General features: G+C 46.2%; 1 long non-coding RNA gene across 1 annotated transcript in view; it reads left to right on the forward strand.

Annotated features, from left to right (window-relative positions):
- Positions 1-222: 222 nt before the first annotated feature.
- The window catches only part of LOC140396541 (uncharacterized), a 29,029-nt gene continuing 7,173 nt past the window's right edge, over positions 223-22,078 (forward strand). The window contains exons 1-2 of the long non-coding RNA XR_011936567.1: positions 223-368; positions 4,433-4,523. This is a non-coding gene — a long non-coding RNA (uncharacterized lncRNA). The remainder of the gene's footprint in view (positions 369-4,432; positions 4,524-22,078) is intronic.

The raw sequence follows: 22,078 nt of genomic DNA on the forward strand, positions 1-22,078 counted from the left end.
AACGCAGCAGAATGGTTAAAAACATAAAATGTAAATCAGGACCCTGCAACAGCAATTGGACAATGTTCATGCTCCCTCTGTTGAACATTTTGCTGTCTCTTTTGCGAAATAGGTCAGAAAGTGCAGAAGCTGGAAAAATAAATGCAGCTTGTTAATAATTTCCCCTTTTTCTCACGTGTGAGATTTCTCTGAATTTCTCCCTGTTGCATATTTTAGCCTCCTACCCTCGGATTTCTGCTTGGACTCTGTGAATGGCACAGCTATGATTGGTAACTCAACATGTGGAGGAATGTGGCCAGAGCCCAAGTCTTATCACTCGACACAGTGCAGGATGGTCTCTAATCTGCCGGAGCATTCAAAATGCCTGGGTATGTTTATGGAGTTGAATTGTTCCAATTATAGTCAAAATATTTGACTTTGAAAGGAAAATGTTGTTTGGGATAAGAGTTACTAACATTCTCAGCTATTTTCCCAAGTTGCAATATCGGTCCTTTAAACGGGCTGTGGAAAACTGAACCAATTGCTGCATTTGATGGATTGGAGTATTTCAATTTAATAGATTCAGCAACGATGTTTGGTAGATTATTGTTTAAATCGTGCCAATGATCACTTTAACAAAACAATAATTTCAATCTGTAGTCATTACGGGGCAACATAACTTGGCAATAGAATATCACTGACTCTGGTATTAAACTCATCACGCAACATAATCATCAATGTGACACCGCGGTCCATCGTCAACCCAGTTTTATAAATTAGAGCGATTGAAATTTGTCAGCTGTGATTTCCATAGTTATCCCAGTCCCAAGCACCGTGTACAGTAACTGATTCTACACGCTGTAAGTCAATTCAGGCTGTGATGTCTGGTGAATTACTGGCCTGGAATGTAGCACATAGAAGGTGGGGCGGACAGTGTTAGGGTCAACTGCTTCACAGTGAGGGGTGGAACCAAAACATTAAAAGGTCTACATTTTCTTAGCATCTGTTTTTCTTTAATTGTGTCCTGGGTAAAGATAGCCAGAAGGGAATTCCTACTTAGCAGAAGTATTTAAGTTGCCGAGTAGCGTAATCTCATTGCAGCAGAACCACCTACCATGATTCAATGAATCTTCTGCCCATGAACCCTTTTCAGTGCTTCCTTAAGCGTTAGTTTTTGTATGTATTCCATTTGCTGTAAAGCTACAAAGCCTCGTGTATCTTGCTAACATTTCACTGAATTGCCAGGTTCAGTTACTGTTAGGAACTAACTTAAGAACATTGAACCTGCTCCACCATTCAACATGATCAAGGCTGGTCTTGGGTTTCAATGCCATTTCCCACCTGCTCCCCACATGCCTTAATTCCCGGAAAGATTAAAAATCTGTTTGTCCCAGACTTAAATGTATTCAACAAGGGGATGTCCATATTCCTCTGAGGTAGAGAATTCCACAGATTCACAACCCTTTGAGTGAAGGAATTTTACCTCATCTCAGTCCTAAATGATTGGGCCCCTTATCCTGAAATTGTGGTCCTAAATTTCCCCGGCCAACCGAAGCAATTTCCCAGCATCAAACCTGCCAAACACCATGGGCTGCATTCTCCAATTTGGAGACTGTCCCCACGCCAGCATGGGAAGTGTGGCAGGAAAACTGGTGCAAAACGGCCACCGATTCCCGTTTTGCTGGGGGCTAGCGGGGAGGCAGTGTAGAGCACCCGGCTCTAGCTGTCGATGCGGCCTGGAGAATTGCCTGGTCTGTGGGCACCACACATGCGCACGGCGATGGCCTACAGCAGCCGCGCCGTGCTTCATGGCTGATGCCACTTGCGGACCCAGCTCACGGAATAATCCCCCCCCTCGGCCGACTCGCGTGCCCTGGACTGCCCCCACCACAGTGCCCCCAGCCCCGAATATGTCCACCCCTGCCCGCGGATCGGCCCTCCCCCGACTGTGGCGGTGCTGGACTGAGTCGGCAGCCGCCACGCCGAGTTCCCGACGGGAGAGACCATGAGGGACCCACGCTGTCGGGAACTCGGCCGGTCAGGGACGGAGCATTGCGGGGCGGGCCTCAGCCAAAGTACGCAGCCCGTGGATACGCCGTGTGGCGTACTCTGTGAGTACCCCGCTTTTCAGGGCGAGGAGCATCGTGAAAGCGGCGCTGCCCCCGATTTCGGTGTCATCGGGGATTCTCCGGCCCGTCGCCGAACACAATTTCGTCGTCGGGAATCGGAGAATCCAGCCCCATAGGTTTCAATGAGATTGTATTTCATTTTTCTAAATTCAAAAAATATAGGCCCAATTTACTCAGACTCTCATTGTCGGACAACTCCCTCATCCCAGGGATCAATTTAGTGAATCTTTAGTGTACGGCCTCCAATGCAAGTGTATATTTTCTTAAATGTGGACATTAAAACTGCACATTGTATTCCAGATGTGGCCTGACCAAAACCCTGCACAATTGAAGCAAGGCCTCTTTATTCTTGCACTCCACTCCCCTTGCAACATGCCATTTGCCTTCCTAATTGGTTGCTGCAGATACATGCTAGCTTTCTGTGTTCCTTGTATGAGGACAGTCAAGTCTCTCTGGGCATCAGCACTTACAATTTCCTCATCTTTCAAAAGTGCTCTGCTTTTTTATCTTTATGACCCAAGTGAACAACTTTACACTTCTCTGTAATATTCTCTGTAATATCTGCCAGCTTGTTGTCCACTACCTTAATGTGTCTGTATCTCCTTGCAGCCTCTCTATGTCCTCCCCAGAACTTAACTTTCCACCTAGTTTGGTTTCATCAGCAAACCTAGATGCATTATTCTCTGCTTTTTCATCTAAGTCATTCGTATAGATTGTAAATAGCTGAGGTCCCAGCACTGATCAAAAACACAAAGTACTTTTTGCAGTTAGAAAAGAGAAAGCTTTGGGCAGCACGGTGGCGCAGTGGTTAGCATTGCTGCCTCATGGCACCCAGGTTCGATCCCGGCTCTGGGTCACTGTCCGTGTGGAGCTTGCACATTCTCCTCGTGTTTGCGTGGGTTCCACCCCCACAACCCAAAAGATGTGCAGGCTAGGTGGATTGGCCATGCTAAATTGTCCCTTAATTGGAAAAAATGAATTGGGTACACTAAATTTATTTTTTAAAAAAGAAATAAGAAAGTTAAAGCACTTATCAGTTTTGTAGGGGCCAGGAGCTGTCAATCATAACAAAGATGTTTATAAACATTGCAGTTAGGATCAATGGGCCGCACTTCAGATGCATTCAAGCGTAAAGGGAAAGATAAATAAACAAACCACTTCCCTGCTGGGTTTAAATCATTAAATTATCAATCAAAGGCTTGTTAAAGATGCAGTAAAATTGAATGAATGCTAAGCATTTCAAAGGATCTCAAGGGATTTCAAGGTTTATCAAACGCTGGGGACTTTCAAAGAAGGCTCTGACACATCAAAAAGTAAGAGTTTAACAGGATAGGGCTGTGGCAGAAGATGTGAGGAAAGGGAAAATCTTCCAGCCTTGAATCTTCAATGAGCTGCCTGATCTACTCATCAGCTGCTGGGCAGAGCAGTTCAAAGTGTGAAGCCATTAAATAGGTCAGACACGGATGATGATTTTGAACATAGGACTGCCTGAGATCATCATGCCAAGAGTGATCTTCACGTTTCTCAGGGCTGGAAGGGGCATTACAGACACTGGATGCCCACCCGCGGGCCCGAGTCCACCCAATGCCTTGGATCCTTGAGGGACCTTCCGTCTGCAGCCTTCCAGCGGCAGAGCGGCACATGAGCAAGGGGCTAACCCCCTTGGGAGCCCAGTGTGCAAGGCCAGGGTGTCGCTGCCAGGGTGTCAGTGCCATGGTGCAAGGGGTCGTATACCTTTGGCAATGCCAGGGGGTGGGGCCTAAACATGGGGCCTATGGGCTGCTGAAGGAGGGGCCTGAAGGAGGGGCCTGAAGCTGAGGGTTGTGGGGCTGAAGTGGGAGGGGGTGGCTGAAGGGGGGGTTGCTGAGGGAGGGCTGGGCTGGTGAGGTTGGGGGATGGGTCATCCATGAGGAGGTGACCCATTATTCCCATAGTGGGGGGAGGATGCTTCTCCTTGATGAGGAGTTGGGGTGCTCCCCTTGTCAGCGGGCAGTTAACATTTGCATTGTGGAGGAGACAGGGGCCTGTTTCTGGATGCTGGGATCGGGGTGCCCTTTAAAAATGGCGCCCAAGACTGGTAAGTGCACGGTATGAGAATATCACCTCAGCGACACTCCTCGTGTCAGTGGGACAGTCCCAATTCTTCGCTGGAAGGAGCACTTAATTTTGAAACTGAAGAATTCCACCTACATCTCTGTAGCCATCCCTTTTATAACTTTAGGGTGCAGGCCATTAGATCTCGGAAATTTGTTAGATTTTAGCACCTTTCTCCAATACTTTATCGCTGCTGATATTAATTTTCCGCATTTCCTCACTCGTTATAGCCCCTCGGTTATCGTCTATTTCTGACATGGAACTTGTGACTTCTACTGTGAAGGCAGGCACAAACTGCTGACAATTACAACCTAGTCCTCTGTAAGTAACTCTTACGTTAGACCTGGCTGACTAAATGTGTAACTTTACATTATCCAGGATTATAAAATCAACTGATAAAGAAAACTCCAGCGAACATCAGAATGAGAAGGGTAACATTTTAAGATTAAAAAGAAGCTCGAGAGGGATTCAGATTTGCTACAAAGTTTCAAAAGGCATCTGCGCTGCCCGATCACTTGTCCAACATTTAGGCGAGATTGAATCGTGACCTCTTCCAACTAAATGGAAAAAAGACCGAAACCTTTCTACTTGGCACTGCTATAAACTTTGCTCCCTCACTTCTAACTCTATCTTCCTCCTCAGCCACTTTCTCAGGCCAAAGCATAACTTCTGACACCCAACATTTGATTCTCGTTTCATATCCTTTGCATTATCTCCACCATTTCATAGCGTCGGACATTGCCTCAACCACTGACTCTGTCATATGTTACCTTAGCCACCTCCAATCTTGACTAGGTCGATCTATTCCTAGTTAGCCTCCCGTCCCCTGTGGACTTCAAGTGATCCAGGTTCTGATGCTCGTATCCCATCATGCATCAATGATTTTAGCCCATCACCCTGTCTGCCCTGATTTACATTGTCTACTGGTCGTCCAATGCCACATATTTAAAATTCGTGTCCTCAGTATTTAACTGAACGCCACCACCTGAAAGTTGTCCTCCAAACAACACACCACCCTGATGGAAATATATTGCCGCTGCTTCACTGTCATTGGGTCAAATTCCTGGAACTCACTCCCCAATAGCATTGAGGGTGTACCTACACCACACGGATTGCAGTGGTTCAAGAAGACCGCTCACCACAACCTTCTCAAGGGCAATTAGGGATGGGCAATGAAAACGTTGACCTCGGCAGTGATGCCAACGTTCGGTGAAATAATAACAATTTTTAAAAATACCTTCATGGATCCTCCCCTCCCTAACTTTCCCAGGCTTACGACTCTGTACCACCAGCACTCACTTTCCTCAGATGTGTCTGAAGCATCTTTAAACATTTTTCAATACTTTGAGTATAATAAAACAAAATTTGCTGATGAATAAAAACTAGCAACTGTCAAAGCTATTCTTCTACTTGGACCCGGATTTTTGCTCCCAGTTGGGTGCGCAGAGTACGGACATTTCCCAGCCCCGCGAAAAGAGGCCCGACAGGTCAGATTTTCGTTCCGAGGGTTGGGGAGCACAGCCGGGGGTGGGTGAGGTATTGACCTGCATCAGAGGTTGGGCCCCCCAATCCAAGAATGAGTGTGAAGGTTCCTGCGGGTGTAGGCAGGCTGGGTGGAAAGCCTACCTCTGCACACAAGCACTTCTGTGGAGAAATCATAAAATGAATAAAACGAGCAACATCCCTCTAGCCCTCACACACTCCCCATGCCCCACCCTTGCCAACCCATGACACCTCATGCCCCCAATGTCACCCTATTCCCCTTTTCCCACCCCATGTTCCCACAAACCCCCTTTGCCACCTTATGCCTCTCGACTTACCCCCATAGCATCTTATTTCCGTATGCTAATTCATGCTGTCTTATTCCATGACTCATTGTTGCCCCTATGCCAAATTAGCGGCAACTCGTGCCAACCCATGTCACCCAGAACTACCCTTTGCCCATGTGCACACATGCCTACTCATCTAGTGTCCACCACAGACAACCCTCAAACTATGCGGACCAATTACGTGTCTATTAATTTCACTATTTTAAACAAAAACACACTTTCATTGACAATACACATTCAATAAATGAAATTCCTTGAACTAATTGCTTATGAAAACAAACATTTCTATTCCATAACCACTTGGAGATGGAAATCAAACTACTCACTTATGAAATACCCCACTGTGATAATGCTAGGTTCTAAATTCAGCCCTCACGCCTATGTCAATAGGCAAAATGAAATATCAAGCATTGAGTTATGCTAAACACCACTCTTTTTTCTTTTTAAGTTAAAGACTGGCAGAGCTCAAACCCTTTACAGCTTTGACAGTTCCAAAGAGCCGCGACAGTCCTTTGACAGCTTTGACAATTCCAATAAGTTTCTGCCCCTTTTACACATAATCACATCAACTTTTAATCAAAGAGTACCGGATCTAACCCAGAGATGGCCTGGGATCATCTCCGAAGGGATACCTTACTTCTCCAAAAGGGTACCTGGCTATCCAAACAAATGTGCAAGGTTCAGAACTGCTCTAACCAGGACTAATTTGACCACTTTGGGTCTTAGACACCTAACTCACCAAAATCACACATGACTGGAGACAGCTATTGATTCTATGGGCTGATGCCTCTGGAATCACATTTGTGCAATTTATAACCTGCCCCTATTTCATCCCTCTGAAAATGCATGGAGTGCAGTTTTGGGGGCGACATATCTGGATTTAGGCCTCTGTTACCATTTTTGTGCACACAGAGAGGCTCTTCCACCTGCGCCAAATCCGCTGGGCGGGATTCTCCGTTACCCGACGCTGATTTTGTAATCTGCGATCGGGCGGAGAATGGGCTCACGACGCTAAAATAGGGGCCGGCGATGGTTTGAGGCTGGTCAGCCATGCTCCCCCCCCTCTCTGAAATGGCGTCAATGCGCTGTGCGCCGCGTGCCATTGCAACGGCGTTGGCGCGTCATCGGAAGTATTCCTGCGATGGGAATGATACCCAGCCATGTGGAACGTGTGTGGTCTCAGTGGTTGGGAACCCGACGTGGCGGTTGCGAACTGTGCCCAGCGCCGCCACACTCAGCTGGAATCCATGTCGCTGGCTGGGGCACCTCCGCGAGGGCTGGAGGGTGGCCAGCGGGTGGCCTGTGGTGTCGCGGATGGCGGGTCAGGTCCACGCACGGCCGGCGCCATGTTGTACGGCACGACCACTGCAGGTCGTCGCCGTGCGGTCTCCGGCCGTTTCCGACGCGGGAGCAGGGAGTTTCACCTGGAGCTGCTGCTAGCCCCTCACCGGTCCCCGAATCGGCGAGGGTTTGGTATCATAAAATGCCCGCGAATTCTCCTTTTGAGCCGGCACTAAGTCACTGAAACTGAGAATCCAGCCCACTGTTTGTTTTCCTACATTACAACAGTACACAATTATTACACATTAAAAACGACTTAATTGGATGTTTTGGCTCTTCCTCAGATAGGAAAAGGTGCTACATAAATGTAAGTTACTTGATTCTTTGAAGCTGTACATACAAAAAGCTGGAAGGCAAAACGTTTAAGGATCATGGCGATAGACTTTATTTTTTAAGTCACATATCATTTTAAAATACTTAAACTCAGAGATTTTCATAATACAATTCAGCCAATGACGAAAAGTATTACACTTCACCTTTTATGGTAACAAAATAAAAACTTGTTGCTTCTGCTGAGATGGGAATTCCTTCACGGTATTTGAGCAAAGAAACTTAAACATTTACAATAAATGATCCAGAATTTATTGAATGCATTCTCAATGCCTTACAATTAAATTGTGCTCCTCAATGTCTTTAACCCTTACTGTCCATGCTGCATTTTAGCAATATTTGAGCTTTATTCAAGAGCTGCACACTTGTAGTACGCAACAAAAATCTAATCCCTTAGAGCAGGAGCTGTATATTGTGCAACATGTCAGGCAGACCAAAGGGAATAGTTAGGCCTATCAAGAGCTGAATTCTACCTAAAGCTTTGACCTGGACAATGTTCCAAGCAGAATGTTTGGTCAGCTGGATAGGATCTTCTCCAGATGTATCTGGGTGGTAAGCAGCAACTGTACTTTCCACCCCACCTTTGAGACTTTGGGCGGGACTGTGTTATCGAACTTTCAGCAATATTTTTAGGCAGTACAGTTATATCTGGTGACCATGTCAGTGAGCGATGAATTGAAAACCGGCTTCCAAGCTGTGGATGAAACTTCCGACCATGTCAACTGCCTCCCCTGTTTTATTAATACCAAGAAATTAAATGCAAAGGGTTTATAAATTTTAACCCACAAGGCTCAATTCACTTCTCATCCTGATTTTTTGGGAGATGTGTTCAATCTCATTTTCTATTTCTGGAAAGACAGTGGGCTGGATTCTCCTTTTCATTGACTAAGTGTTGGCTGAAACACAGAATTCACGGGCGTCTTACAACGCCACAATTGGCGCCGAACCTTCACCGATTCCGGGACCGGTGAGGGGTTAGCAGCAGCGCTGGGTGAAACTGCCGGCTCCCGTGCCAAATATGGCTGGAGAATGGGTGGGTCCGTGGCCACGCATGAGCACGGCGACGACTCGCAGGGGTCGCGCTGCGCAACATGGCGCCGGCCGAGCGTGGACCTGACCTGCTATCCGCGACCCCACTGGCCACCTCCTGGCCACCTCCTACCAGTCCCCCCAGCTCTCCCGGAAGCTTTCCCGGCCGGCGCCACGGATCCCAGACAAGTGCGCCGCCGTTGCGCACAGTCCGCAGCTGCCACGCCAGGTTCCCGGCTGCTCAGACCGCACGTCAACCGCGAGGTCGGGAACTCGGCCCATCAGGGGCGGAGCATCGCGGGAGGGCCTTTCCGATCACGCACCAATGGCGTGTGGCCCGCAAAGTGATTACGGCACTTCAGTGGGTGCAGAGCATGGCTGACCAGCGCCAAACCGACATCGGCCTCAATTTTGCCGTCGGAATGGATTCTGCGCCCAATCGCCGATTACAATGTCGGCGCCGGGCAATGCAGAAGCCAGCCCAGTGTTTTAGATGGTTAGGTTGTTTAATATTCAGGACAGCAAATGTGTCTTTAGACAACACTGATCAGGCACTGGCTGGAATAGAGTCTTTGATATCGCTAAATAATTCCTTACTGAAGCACGACAGGTGGAGAATATTCGCTTTGTATGAAATAGAAGATGAATACCTATCGATTCCTGATATAATGAGAAGTTAATTTGAAGAATCCAGCGATCAGAGAAGAGAGTTGACACCATCTTACTGGCCTATAGTTGTTCACTTTAGTTGAAACGGACTCTAGGAGGTTTCGATACGTGACCACTTGGCTCTAGTCATTCCAGCCCAGCCTCATTGGTTGCCTAATGCGTTAATCTTTGAAGCAATGATTAATGATGGCAGCTACAATATCCACATTCCGCTACATTCCAGAAACTTCTGTCTGTTACATGATTCTATAGGAGTGAGCATTCATTAGAAGCGTACTGTAACCTGGATACTTTGAAGCTCTGATGTTTGTTATGGGTCTGGCTGGGATGAAGTAGAAGAAGAATGTGCCCTTATAATTTTTATCCTGGATTCTTTACGGTACTAATTAGGAGATTAACCTCGAATTCAGGGAGACTCCAGGATAGACCAGGACGGTGGCCAATGTTATGCTGGCCTCACTTCTGTATTTCACACAAGGCCTACATTGGACAGATTGAATATTCATCCACTTCCTTTGACAGTGAGAATTCCTTTCTGCACCAGAGTGGAGAGCTGGCATTACTGGGCACTGCTCCATATTCTGGTCTCCATACCTGCTACCTGCTGGTCATCTACCAATGGATCTGGAAATGTTGGTGTCATTGGCTAGTCATTCATTCACACATTTGTTTTTTGTTGGGCCTTTCCTGATGCAGGACAGTAGTGATGACATTTCCCAACAACTGAAGACACGTAAAGGTGATAAATTAATGGAAGCTAAGTCATCCAAGATATTTATGTAACAGATGTCACAGAGAGAACACACTTCAATCTGGTACGGTGATGAAGGATTGATCAGTCAGGTCTTTGCCCCAATGGTCCAATCTACTCCCTGATCCAGCCTGGCAAGTTGAATAGATTCTATGGTTACATTTCATTATTGGTGTGTCTGATATGTAATTATGGTTACAATCTAGCGAGTCAAAAGTCTTCAGATAGCACTTTTATTTTGAGGCGCCCTTTCAGTCTCCCACCTATATGGGCAGTGCCCACCTCACCCAGTGGTGCTGCCAGCCACCCAGAGCAATTGGCCTTCCGCCGTCGATCATCCTCAGTTGGACAAGATTTCCAGAAGCTGCCTGTTAATTGATCGTGTAGGCGGACAGACCTCAGAAGCCATTGGATTCAGATGATGACCCTGGCTCATGTTTAAAACGTTTTTTTTTTTACAATTATGGGGCAATTTAGCGTGGCCAATCCACCTACCCTGCACATCGTTGAGGTGTGGGGGGGTGAGACCCACGCAGACATGGGGAGAATGCGCAAACTCCACACGGACAGCGACCCGGGGCCGGGATCGAAACCGGGTCCTTGGCGCCGTGGGGCAGCAGTGATAACCACTGCACCACCATGCTGCTCTGTTTAAAACGAAGGCGGCATGATTAAGTGAGGTATTTTTCCATAAAACCTGGTTCTCAAGCTGTGCCTGACTCAAAGGCTCATTATTCTTGCAATTTTCTGCAATGACAGTTCGTGCTGGAGAGAATCGCTGCCTGTCCTATTTCTGATTAACTCGGAGTTGCTAATTATTTATTAAGAGTGGGAACCCTGGACAATTCTTCCTTGCTACTCCCCACCACTATATACACCCACACTACATCATCCATCCACCTCCACCCCTGCCACAATCTAAATACATCACGGCCTTTTCAAGCGCCTCTCCAGTTAACTTTGCATTGACCGGAGATTAAAACTGGGCTCTATCCTGTTTGCACAGTTGAGAAATGGAAACTTTACCTCTGACTCATTGAGACTTTAATATATTTGCTTTAAAAATTCTTAGTCACACAGCAAGTCAGAACAAGAGCAATGAACAGTGGAGGAAAATTTGACTCGAGGCCAGTACAACATTTTCTTGGCGTGGCGATGAAGTAGGGAGGAGGAGGACAGAAGAACAATTCTTTGCTTCTGGACAGATTCAACCTCCACTGTCGCAGGCCCAAAAAACTGAGCTATGGTGCTCCAGAAAGGACAGTTTGGCAACATAAATCCAATAACTGCCTTAGGCCCAGCCTCTTCAGCACCAGGATGATTCACTAGCATAGAGGAGTCGATAATGCTGCAATGTTAGCTTTGTGACAGTTCCATGTTATTGTTTATTTATATCTTGAGACAGTGAAGGGTTGCTAGATAATTGTGTAACACCGCATGGTTAATCAACCAAGCATGCCCTTTGTTTGTGACTTTGAAACCGTCAGTAACTCATATACATTCTTCTGTTTATCCATTTTGCACGAATTTCTATCTCTCCAAAAATTAGTCCTACAAGTCATAGAACTCTATAGTGCAGAAGGAGGCCATTGCCCCGACCCTCCAAAAGAGCCCAATCCTGCCCCATCCCCGTAACCCCACCTAACCTAAACTTTGGACACCGAGGGGTAATTTAACATGGCCGATCCACCTAACCTGCACATCTTTGGACTGTGGGAAGAAACCAGAGCACCTGGAGGGAACCCACAAGTCCCAAAAGACGTGCTGTTAGGTAAATTGGACATTCTGAATTCTCCCTCGGTGTACCCAAACAGGCGATGGAATGTGGCGACTAGTAGCTTTTCACAGTAACTTCATTGCAGTGTTAATGTAACCCTACTTGTGACAATAAAGATTATTATTATTATTAGCTTTCCTAATGTTGTGATGCATACTAGCCGTTTGTGATACATGCACTAGGACACCCAGATCCACCTGAATCTTAGAGTTCTGCAGTCTTTCACCTTTTAGATAATGGGTGGGATTCTGTGGTCCCCCAGCAGGGGGAGGCGGTGCACCGTTAGTTGGTGGCGAGATTCTCTATTCCCGCCACTGTCAATGGGAATTCTCAGAAAAAGGCCCATTTATAACAACTCGTTGTTCCTTGCCAGCTAGTCAATTTTCTATTCATGCCATTGTGTAGCCCCCTATCTTCCATAGTAACCGTCTTATCAAATGAGTCCTAGAAATCTAAGTGCAGTACACCCTCCGGTTCCCCTTTGTCCACAGCACATGTTACTCCTTAAAAGAACTTCAATAATTTGGCAAAGCATAATTTTTCTTTCACAAAACCATGTTGACTCTGCCTGATTGCCTTGATTTATTCTCAGTACCCTCCTATAAATCTTTAATAATAGCTCCTAACATTTTCCCTGTAACATATATTCGGCTAATTGGCTTATAGTTTCCCACTTTTTGTCTCCCTCCCTTTTTGAATAAAGGAGTTACATTTGCTACATTCCAGTGTAATGGAAGCTTCCCCGAACCTAGGGAATTTTGGAAAATTAAAGCCAACACATGAACAATCGGACAATTTTATGTGCGGCGGATGTTGGGATTGCCATCCTATTTGGAATGGCTGTCCGCCCAAACAAAGGACCGGGAGCTCAACAGTGCACCGGAGCAGTGCCTATTGTTGGGGGAGGCCGGGGTCGTGTAGCCTACAGGCGATAGGCAAGAAAATGGTTTTAGAAAATTCCAGCGCCATGTATTAGAAAGGAAAATGCCTCTGACAATATCATTGGCGCTGTAGGAGCTGACTTTCCTGCCCACGGCCTCCGTTACGCTCAACAAAATCCTCCCACCCCCACAACTGGGGCTGCCACTGGGCGGTTGCTTCTATTTCGGTGGTGGCCTCCTCATGTGGAATGATGTTCACCCACCTCGTTAAAATACGGACCGCCTGGTTAAGTGGTTCTCGAAAGGGCCGTTGCATATTTATATTGCCCCCCCCCCCCCCCCGTCCCGCCTATAATTCCAATCCTTCCGTCAGCAAAATTCCCAGAAGTTCGGACATTGCTGCGGGGCCGCTCCACCACAACTTCCCAGGAATTTCCGGGCCCTTCCCCCCCCCCACCTCCATTCCTGCCTCCTGGGGGCTGGTACAATTCTGCTCAATGTGCCAGGTTGATGACCCAGTTTGAGAATGTTAAAATCTAAGGCATTGATTAACCAGGAGCCAATGTAAGCACGTGCGCAGAGCGGCTATGGACGAATGAGACTTTGTGCAAGGAGCATTTGCTCAGCCGAGATTTGGAAAGCCTTAAGTTTAAGGAAGATGAGCGGCTGGAAGTAGAGCATTAGAATAGTTACATCTAGGCAACAAAGTCACAGTTTCAAATAAGCTGTGGTAGGGACGAGGTTGGTTGATACCATTGGAGTGGAAATAGACAACAGCAAGGTAATGTTTTCAACAATATTGCGCTCAGTATGACTTGCACCAGACGTGCCATGGGTATCATTAAAAAACCTCAAGGCGATGAATTGGCCCCTCAAGTTAGGCAAAGGTGTCCAGATAAACAAGTAACCATTTCCTTTAGACAACAAAGATCTAGCTTCATAAATACTGCTCATTGCCTTTAGGATCTGGATTGAGGGTGGCACGGTGGCACTGTGGTAAGCACTGTTGCCTCACAGCACCAGGGGACCAGGTTCGATTCCAGCCTTGGGTGACTGTCTGTGTTTTGGCACTCCCTCCTCATGTCTGCGTGGGTTTCCTCCAGGTGTTGCAGTTTCCAAAAATGTGCAGGTTAGGTGAATTAGCTATGCTAAATTGCCCCTTAGTGCCCAAAAATGTGCAGGTTAGGTGAATTAGCTATGCTAAATTGCCCCTTCGTGCCCCAAAATGTGCAGGTTAGGTGGATTATCTATGCTAAATTGCCCCTTAGTGTCCAAAGATGTGCAGGTTAGGTGGGGTGATGGGGGTAGGGTCGGTGCAGCCCCAATGGGCTGAATGGCCTCCTTCTGCACTGCAGGAAATCTATGATCCTCACCTTTCTGATCCTCTGCCCATTAGACCACTTTGAGCAGAATCTGGTGTACATCCTCTACATTTTATTGAGATCTTCCAGGAGCACAGTGCTTACATTCCTCCTATTCCGGAACAGAAAATGAATATCAACGTTCCTTGAGATGCTCTAAGAAGTGTTTGATCTACATTTATAATATTCCTGTTACCTTTTGAACTCGTCATAACTTATTTAATTACTATTTTGATGAAAATAGTTGTTACAAAAAGGTTTTGACTTGTGTTCAAGTATCAAGATCAGCAACAAAATCTGAGAGATTGGTTGATCCCTACTCATCTCCGAGCCGAATAAGAGACTAGCTACATGAAAGTGGTTTTTTCACCTTCCGCAGACTGTTTTAAGTTTTGCTTCATTGGAAATGTCTCTTCCAATCAGCAGATATATTTTTAAAACGTCGACGTACTGAGTCTCCTGGGAAAGGTGATTTTCATTAAAGTATTCCCTGCAAAGAGTGATATTTCTCTTCAAATTTTCATACAAATAAGAACAAAGAACAAAGAAAGGTACAGCACAGGAACAGGCCCTTCGGCCCTCCAAGCCTGCGCCAACCATGCTGCTCGTCTAAACTAAAATCTTCCACACTTCCGGGGTCCGTATCCCTCTATTCCCATCCTATTCATGTATTTGTCACGATGCCCCTTAAACGTCACTATCGTCCCTGCTTCCACCACCTCCTCCGGCAGTGTGTTCCAGGCACCCATTACCCTCTGTGTAAAAAAAACTTGCTTCGTACATCTCCTTTAAACCTTGCCCCTCGCACCTTAAACCTATGCCCCCTAGTAACTGACCCCTCTATCCTGGGGAAAAAGCCTCTGACTATCCACTCTGTCTATGCCCCTCATAATTTTGTAGACCTCTATCAGGTCGCCCCTCAACCTCCGTCGTTCCAGTGAGAACAAACCGAGTTTATTCAACCGCTCCTCATAGCTCATGCTTCCATACCAGGCAACATCCTGGTAAATCTCTTCTGCACCCTCTCTAAAGCCTCCACATCCTTCTGGTAGTGTGGTGACCAGAATACTGTAAAACTGTTATAAAAGTTAAACTTTAATCTGGGCTTTTCAATAATTTGCGATCCTCGGCTTCAATTGATATTTTGTCTCCTTCAAAAATTGAAAAAATGGCTTTCACAAAAGTTCCTACGAATTTATGCATACCAAATTAGTTGCAATCTCCCACTTGGTATCATAAATTGAATCAAAATGACTGAGTGCTGTCAGATATTTTTGGATAACGCTCCTGCAAGTATCTTCATTGAAGATACTTTAGAAATTGACCACAGAAAGCAGGGCAAATCCTATCCAGCCCACTCCTGCCCAATCCGTCTACTCCTAATCATCAGCAAAGTGATAGAGGGTCTCTCCAACATTGTTATCAAGTAGCACGTGTTCATCAATAACTCGCTTCCCGATGCTTGGTTGGGTTCTGCTGGGGCAAGGTGGCTCCAGATCTCATTACAGCCTTAGTCCAAACATAAACAAAAGAGCTAAGTTGAGGTGAAAGTGACTATCCTTGACATTAAGATAGCATTTAACCGAACATCGTGCCAAGGAGTCTGGGTAAAATTGAAGTCAATGGGAATTGGGGAAAACTCCCAACTGACACGAATCATACCTAACACGAAGGTTCTGACGATAGGTCAGAGGCCTATCATCTCAGCCCAGGACATCTCTGAAGAATTTTCTCGAGCTGTCCAAGGCCCAACCATCTTAAGTTGCTTCATCAATTATCTTCCGTCGCTTCATCAATTATCTTCCTTCCTCTCTGAGATCAAAAGTGGATAAATTCGCTGATGAATACTATTTAGTTCCATTTGCAATGAAGCAAGAACGACTTGGAAAACTTGGGCTGATAAGTGGAAAGTAACATTTCTGTCACACCAGCATCTCCCCTTGATGTCCAATGGTATTACCATTGCTGAATCCCTCACCATCAACACCCTAGGATTCACCATTGACAAGAAATGTAACTGGACCAGCCACATAAATACTGTGGAAGCGGTTTTGAGGCTGGAAATCCTATGGCATGTGGCTTACCTCCTGACTGTCCCAGGTCTTTCTTCCATAAAGCGAAAGTCAATGGGATGGTGTCCGCGTGGCTGGAGATTGCATCTGCAACACTCAAGATATGTGACACCATCCTAAATGAAGCAGCTTACTTGATGGCCATTCCATGTGCCACCTTAATCATCCGTTGCCTCCAACGCTGCCGCACCCTCTACATCATCTACAAGGATTCTTTAAATTACGTTCTAAACACAAGACCTCCACTGCCTAGATGAACACAGACAGTAGGCGCATGAGAACACGGCCACCTGTAAATCCCCTTCCAAACCACACGTTATTCTGACTTGGAACTATCTCACTTTTCCTTCACTGTCATTGGATCATAATCCTGGAATTCCCTCCCATCAGCACTGCAAGTCCACCACATTTGCCTCACCTCCACCTTCTCAAGGACAATCAGGAATGGGCAATACATGTTGGTTTTTTTTCCAATGGTGCCCACGTTCTATGGAAAAAGAAAATGTATAAATGTAAATTTTGAAAAATTCATTTAATGTGGCTGTCGCTGGCTCGACCAGCATTTATTGCCCATCCCTAATTGCCCTTGAGAAGGTTGTGCTCAACTGCCTTCTTGAACCGCTGCAGTCCCTGACGTGTAGGTACACCCACAGTACTGCGACGGAGGGAGTTCCAGGATGTTGCTCCAGCGACAGTGAGGGAACGGCGATATATTTCCAAGTCAGGATGGTGAGTGACTTGGAGGGAAACCTCCAGGTGGTGGGGTTCCCAGGTATCTGCTGCTCTTGTCCTTCTAGATGGTAGCGATCGTGAGTTTGGAAGGTGCTGCCTGAGGAACCTTGGCGAGCTACTGCAGTGCATCTTGTGGTTATTTCTGTTGCTTTAACAACATTCTTTGTCCTCGATACATTCTTGTGCCCAAGGGGGTGAAAGGTTACTGTGGAGTAGGCAGAAATGTGGGGTTGAGGTTATAATCAGATCAGGTTATAATCATGATCTTATTGAAAGGGTGGAGCAGGCTCAAGGGGCCGAATGGCCGACTCCTAATGTGTATGTTCATACATATATCCGTATGTTGATTAAGCACGAAGATCAATAATAAAATGAAAGTCAGTTTTAACTTTGATTGTGAATATGAACAAGCTTTTCAAATATGCTACAGGGTATGCCGAAATATAATGTTCATGTACTTTGCACTATATTGTGACAAATTAGGGTAAAGCTTGTCTTTGCAATGTACACTGGATAATATTTGAAACAAGAGCTATTAAATTCTTGCTGAAACGTGAACTGAAAGTGTGACCACTGGAAATAGCACCTCAAACCTACATGAAGCTTCAAGTATTTTTTATGGGAAGAATTGAATTTACTTCACAAGTATGTTTTGTGAACCAGTGCCAACTTAAACTCGTTGAACCCACTGATTATTTTAAATGGCCTGTCATTCCTCAAGCCTATCAGACATTCTGCAAAGGCAATCTGGGAGAGCCTTGTACCATTCGCTATACTCATACTCTGCATATTTCTCTCACATTCCACAACCAAATGCAAATCATGTTTTCAATTTTGGAATGAAGTTTTACCAGGGTTCTGTGAAATATGTACATAAAAATTTTTAAGACGATCCGGGGCAGTACTTGGATTGGGTTTGTTTATGTCACTTGTACCGAGGTACAGTGAAAAGTATTTTTCTGTGAGCAGCTCAACAGATCATTAAGTACATGGGAAGAAAAGGGGATAAAAGAAAATACATAATAGGGCAACACAAGGTATACAATGTAACTACAAAAGCACCGGCATCGGATGAAGCATACAGGGGTGCAGTGTTAATGAGGTCAGTCCATAAGAGGGTAATTTAGGAGTCTGGTAACAGCGGGGAAGAAGCTGTTTTTGAGTCTGTTCGTGCGTGTTCTCAGACTTCTGTATCTCCTGCCCGATGGAAGAAATTGGAAGAGTGAGTAAGCCGGGTGGGAGGGATCTTTGATTATACTGCCCGCTTTCCCCAGGCAGCGGGAGGTGTAGATGGAGTCAATGGATGGGAGGCAGGTTCGTGTGATGGACTGGGCGGTGTTCATGACTCTCTGTAGTTTCTTGCGGTCTTGGGCCGAGCAGTTGCCATACCAGGCTGTGATGCAGCCTGATAGGATGCTTTCTATGGTGCATCTGTAAAAGTTGGTGAGGGTTAATGTGGACATGCCAAATTTCCTTCGTTTCCTGAGAAAGTATAGGCGCTGTTGTGCTTTCTTGGTGGTAGCGTCGACCTGGGTGGACCAGGACAGATTTTTGGAGATGTGCACCCCTAGGAATTTGAAACTGCTAACCATCTCCACCTCGGCCCCGTTGATGCTGACAGGGGTGTGTACAGTACTTTGCTTCCTGAAGTCAATTACCAGCTCTTTAGTTTTGCTGGCATTGAGGGAGAGATTGTTGTCGCTACACCACTCCAATAGGTTCTCTATCACCCTCCGGCCCACTATGGTCGTATCGTCAGCAAACTTGTAGATGGAGTTGGAACCAAATTTTGCCACGCAGTCGTGTGTGTACAGGGAGTAGAGTAGGGGGCTAAGTACGCAGCTTTGCGGGGCCCCGGTATTGAGGACTATTGTGGAGGAGGTGTTGTTTATTCTTACTGATTGTGGTCTATTAGTCAGAAAATCGAGGATCCAGTTGCAAAGTGGGGAGCCAAGTCCTAGGTTTTGGAGCTTTGATATGAGCTTGCCTGGGATTATGGTGTTGAAGGCGGAGCTGTAGTCAATAAATAGGAGTCTGATGTAGGAGTCCTTGTTGTCGAGATGCTCTACGGATGATTGTAGGGCCAGGGAAATGGCGTCTGCTGTGGACCGGTTGCGATGGTATGTGAATTGCAGTGGATCAAGGTGTTCTGGGAGTATGGAGGTGATGCGCTTCATGATCAACCTCTCGAAGCACTTCATTACGACTGAAGTCACGGCCACCGGACGGTAGTCATTGAGGCACGTTGCCTGGTTCTTCTTTGGCATCGGTACAATGGTGGTCTTCTTGAAGCAGGTGGGGACCTCGGAGTGGAGTCGGGACAGGTTAAAGATGCCCGCAAATACCTCTGCCAGCTGGTCCGCGCAGGCTCTGACATGTAAATCGACATGGAAATCTTTAAAAACCTTATCTTCTCGTAGCAGCTTTCCATTCATCTAGACTTGTACTGATTTTCAAGTCTGTAAGACCACTTTCCTGACCTCAGGTGTCGACTGCTACGGTTTTGCAAAGCTGGCCAGTGGCAGCCACAGTCCTTGATGCCACTGGTTTTAACACAGGGCAGGTTTTCCATGGGCTGCACGTCAGCCAAGCATGAATTGCACTCGCTGGCCTAAATTTCAGGTCTGGGGAAAACTACCTCCAGGGCCGACTGCTGCAAATCTAGCTAAGCTGTTCCACTACAGCGGCAACACTGGCATCTACCTGGCAATGTGGAAAACTGTCCAGACGTGTCCTGTACACAAAAAGCACGACAAATCCAACCCAGCGAATTGTAGCCCTATCAGCCTACTCCCGATCTTTGGTAAAGTGATGGAAGGAATCGTCAACAGTGGTATTAAGCAGCACTTACTTAGCAATAACCTGTTGACTGACTCTCAATTTGGGTTCCATCAGGGTCTTTCGGCTCCTGACCTCATTACATCCTTGGTTCAAACATGGACAAAAGAGCTGAACTTCAGACGTGAGGTGAGAGTGACTGGCCTTGACTTCAGGGCCATGTCATGTGAGGGTTCCTTTAAGACATGGATGTTTAAGCAATGTACCTTTAAGAAAACAGTGATGTCAGAGAGTGGGTGGGGCTGAGCTCAGGTCAGCCATTTTGCAGTTTAGTTTTGCAGTTGGAAAAAGAAGGTTGTGTGTGTCTGTGTGTGGCCAGAGAGCTACAGGAAGAAAGCAAGGTGCTGGAGCTGAAGTCAACCAAGCTAATATATCTCTGCCATTCTACAGAAAATATATATATCCTTTAACCTGATGTGATACTGTTTAAAGGTGTTAAGTCTCTTGGAAATTTGAAGGAACATTTTAAGGAGTTATTTACTGTTGCAATATTTTCTGAGTTATCTTTGAAGTAAGGGGTGTTAAGAGATCCAATGTTTATTTAAGATGTTAAGTTGAGTTCATGGCATAAACAGTGTTTAAAAACCCACGTGTCCATAATTGTAATCTCACACCTAGGGAAAAAGCTGTGTGCTGGGAAAAGCAACAAATACATTAAAAGGCAGAGGTTGGTTGAACTCCATGATACATTTTGGGGTTCTGAAAATGCCTCGCCCATAACAGCCGCATTTGACTCAGTATGGAATCAAGGAGCCCTAGCTAAACTGGAGTCGTTAGGAATTGGGGGAAAACTCTCCGCAGGCTGGAGGCATACCTGGCACTAAGGAAGATGGTTGTGGTGGTTGGAGGTCAGTCATCTCAGCTCCAGGACATCACTGCAGGAGTTCCTCAGGATAGGGCCCTCGGCCCAACCACCTTCAGCTGCTTCACCAATGCCATTCTTTCCATCATAAGGTTAGAAGTGGGGCTGTTTGCTAATCATTGCACAATGTTCAGCATCATTCACGACTTCCCAATACTGAAGCAATCCACGCCCAAAAGCAGCAAGACCTGGGCAATATCCAAGCTTGGGCTGACAAGTGGCAAGTAACACATGCCACAGAAGTGCCAGGCAATGACCATCCCCAACAAGAGAAAATGTAACCACCGCCCCTTGGCATTTAATGACATCACCATCACTGAATTCCCCACTATCAACGCCCTGGGTGTGATCATTGACCAGAAACTGAACTGGACTAGCCATATAAATGTGTCTACAAGAGCAGATCAGAGGCTGGGAATCCTGTGGTGATTAACTCACCTCCTGACTCCCCAAAGCCTGTCCACCATTTACAAGACACAGGTTAAGAGTGTAATGGAATACTCTCTACTTGCCTGGATGAGTGCAGCTCCAAAAACAATCAAAGCTTGACACCATCCAGGACAAAGCAGCCCACCTGATTGGCACCCCATCCACAAGTGTAGCAGCTACAAGATGTACTACAGGAACTCGCCAAGGCTCCTTAGTGAGCATCTACCAAATCTATGGCCACTACTGCCTAGAAGGACAAGGGCAGCAGGTATGGGGAAATACCACCCGCTGGAATTTCTCTTCCAGGCTTCTCACTATCCTGAGTTGGAAATATATCGCCATTCCTTCTCTGTTCCTGGGTCAAAATCCTGAACGTCCTCCCTAATAGCACTCTAGGTGTACCTACACCATAAGGACTGCGGCTGTTCAAGAAGGCAGCTCACCACCACCTTCTCAAGGGTAATTAGGACTGGGCAATGACGGCCACATCCCGTGAATAAATTTTTAAAATCCATCTCTTGTCTGGAATGGGGATGGAGGGTACAGGATAGAAATTGATAGGTAAAGTTCAGCTTGTTCCTCACCACCAACTGGCTGCGAAGCAAGAGGGAATTTTGGGAGGGTCTTGTAGGAGGAAAATCCCGAATAGGAGTAGGCCATTGAATCCCTCTGGTTGTTCCACCATTCAATTAGATTATGGCTGATCTGTAGCTCAATTCTAAATTCTTGCCTTTGAGCCGTATCCTTTACCTTTCCCTAATAAAAATCTGTTGAGGCTTTCAGTTGTGTGACATTAAGTGAAATGCCCAGAACACAAAGGGTTAATGTTATATCATAATTAGCCACTAGACGGAGCTAGATGCAGAACTATATAAAACACTGACTCGCAGACCTCTGGGAGAAGGCTGGAGAGAGTGCAGAGAGGTCTAGAGAGTGTAGAGTACAGTTATAGAGTGTAGAGACTAGTGTTAGTAG

The sequence above is a fragment of the Scyliorhinus torazame genome, chromosome 19 (assembly GCF_047496885.1).
Source record: "Scyliorhinus torazame isolate Kashiwa2021f chromosome 19, sScyTor2.1, whole genome shotgun sequence".
NCBI classification, from domain to species: domain Eukaryota; kingdom Metazoa; phylum Chordata; class Chondrichthyes; order Carcharhiniformes; family Scyliorhinidae; genus Scyliorhinus; species Scyliorhinus torazame.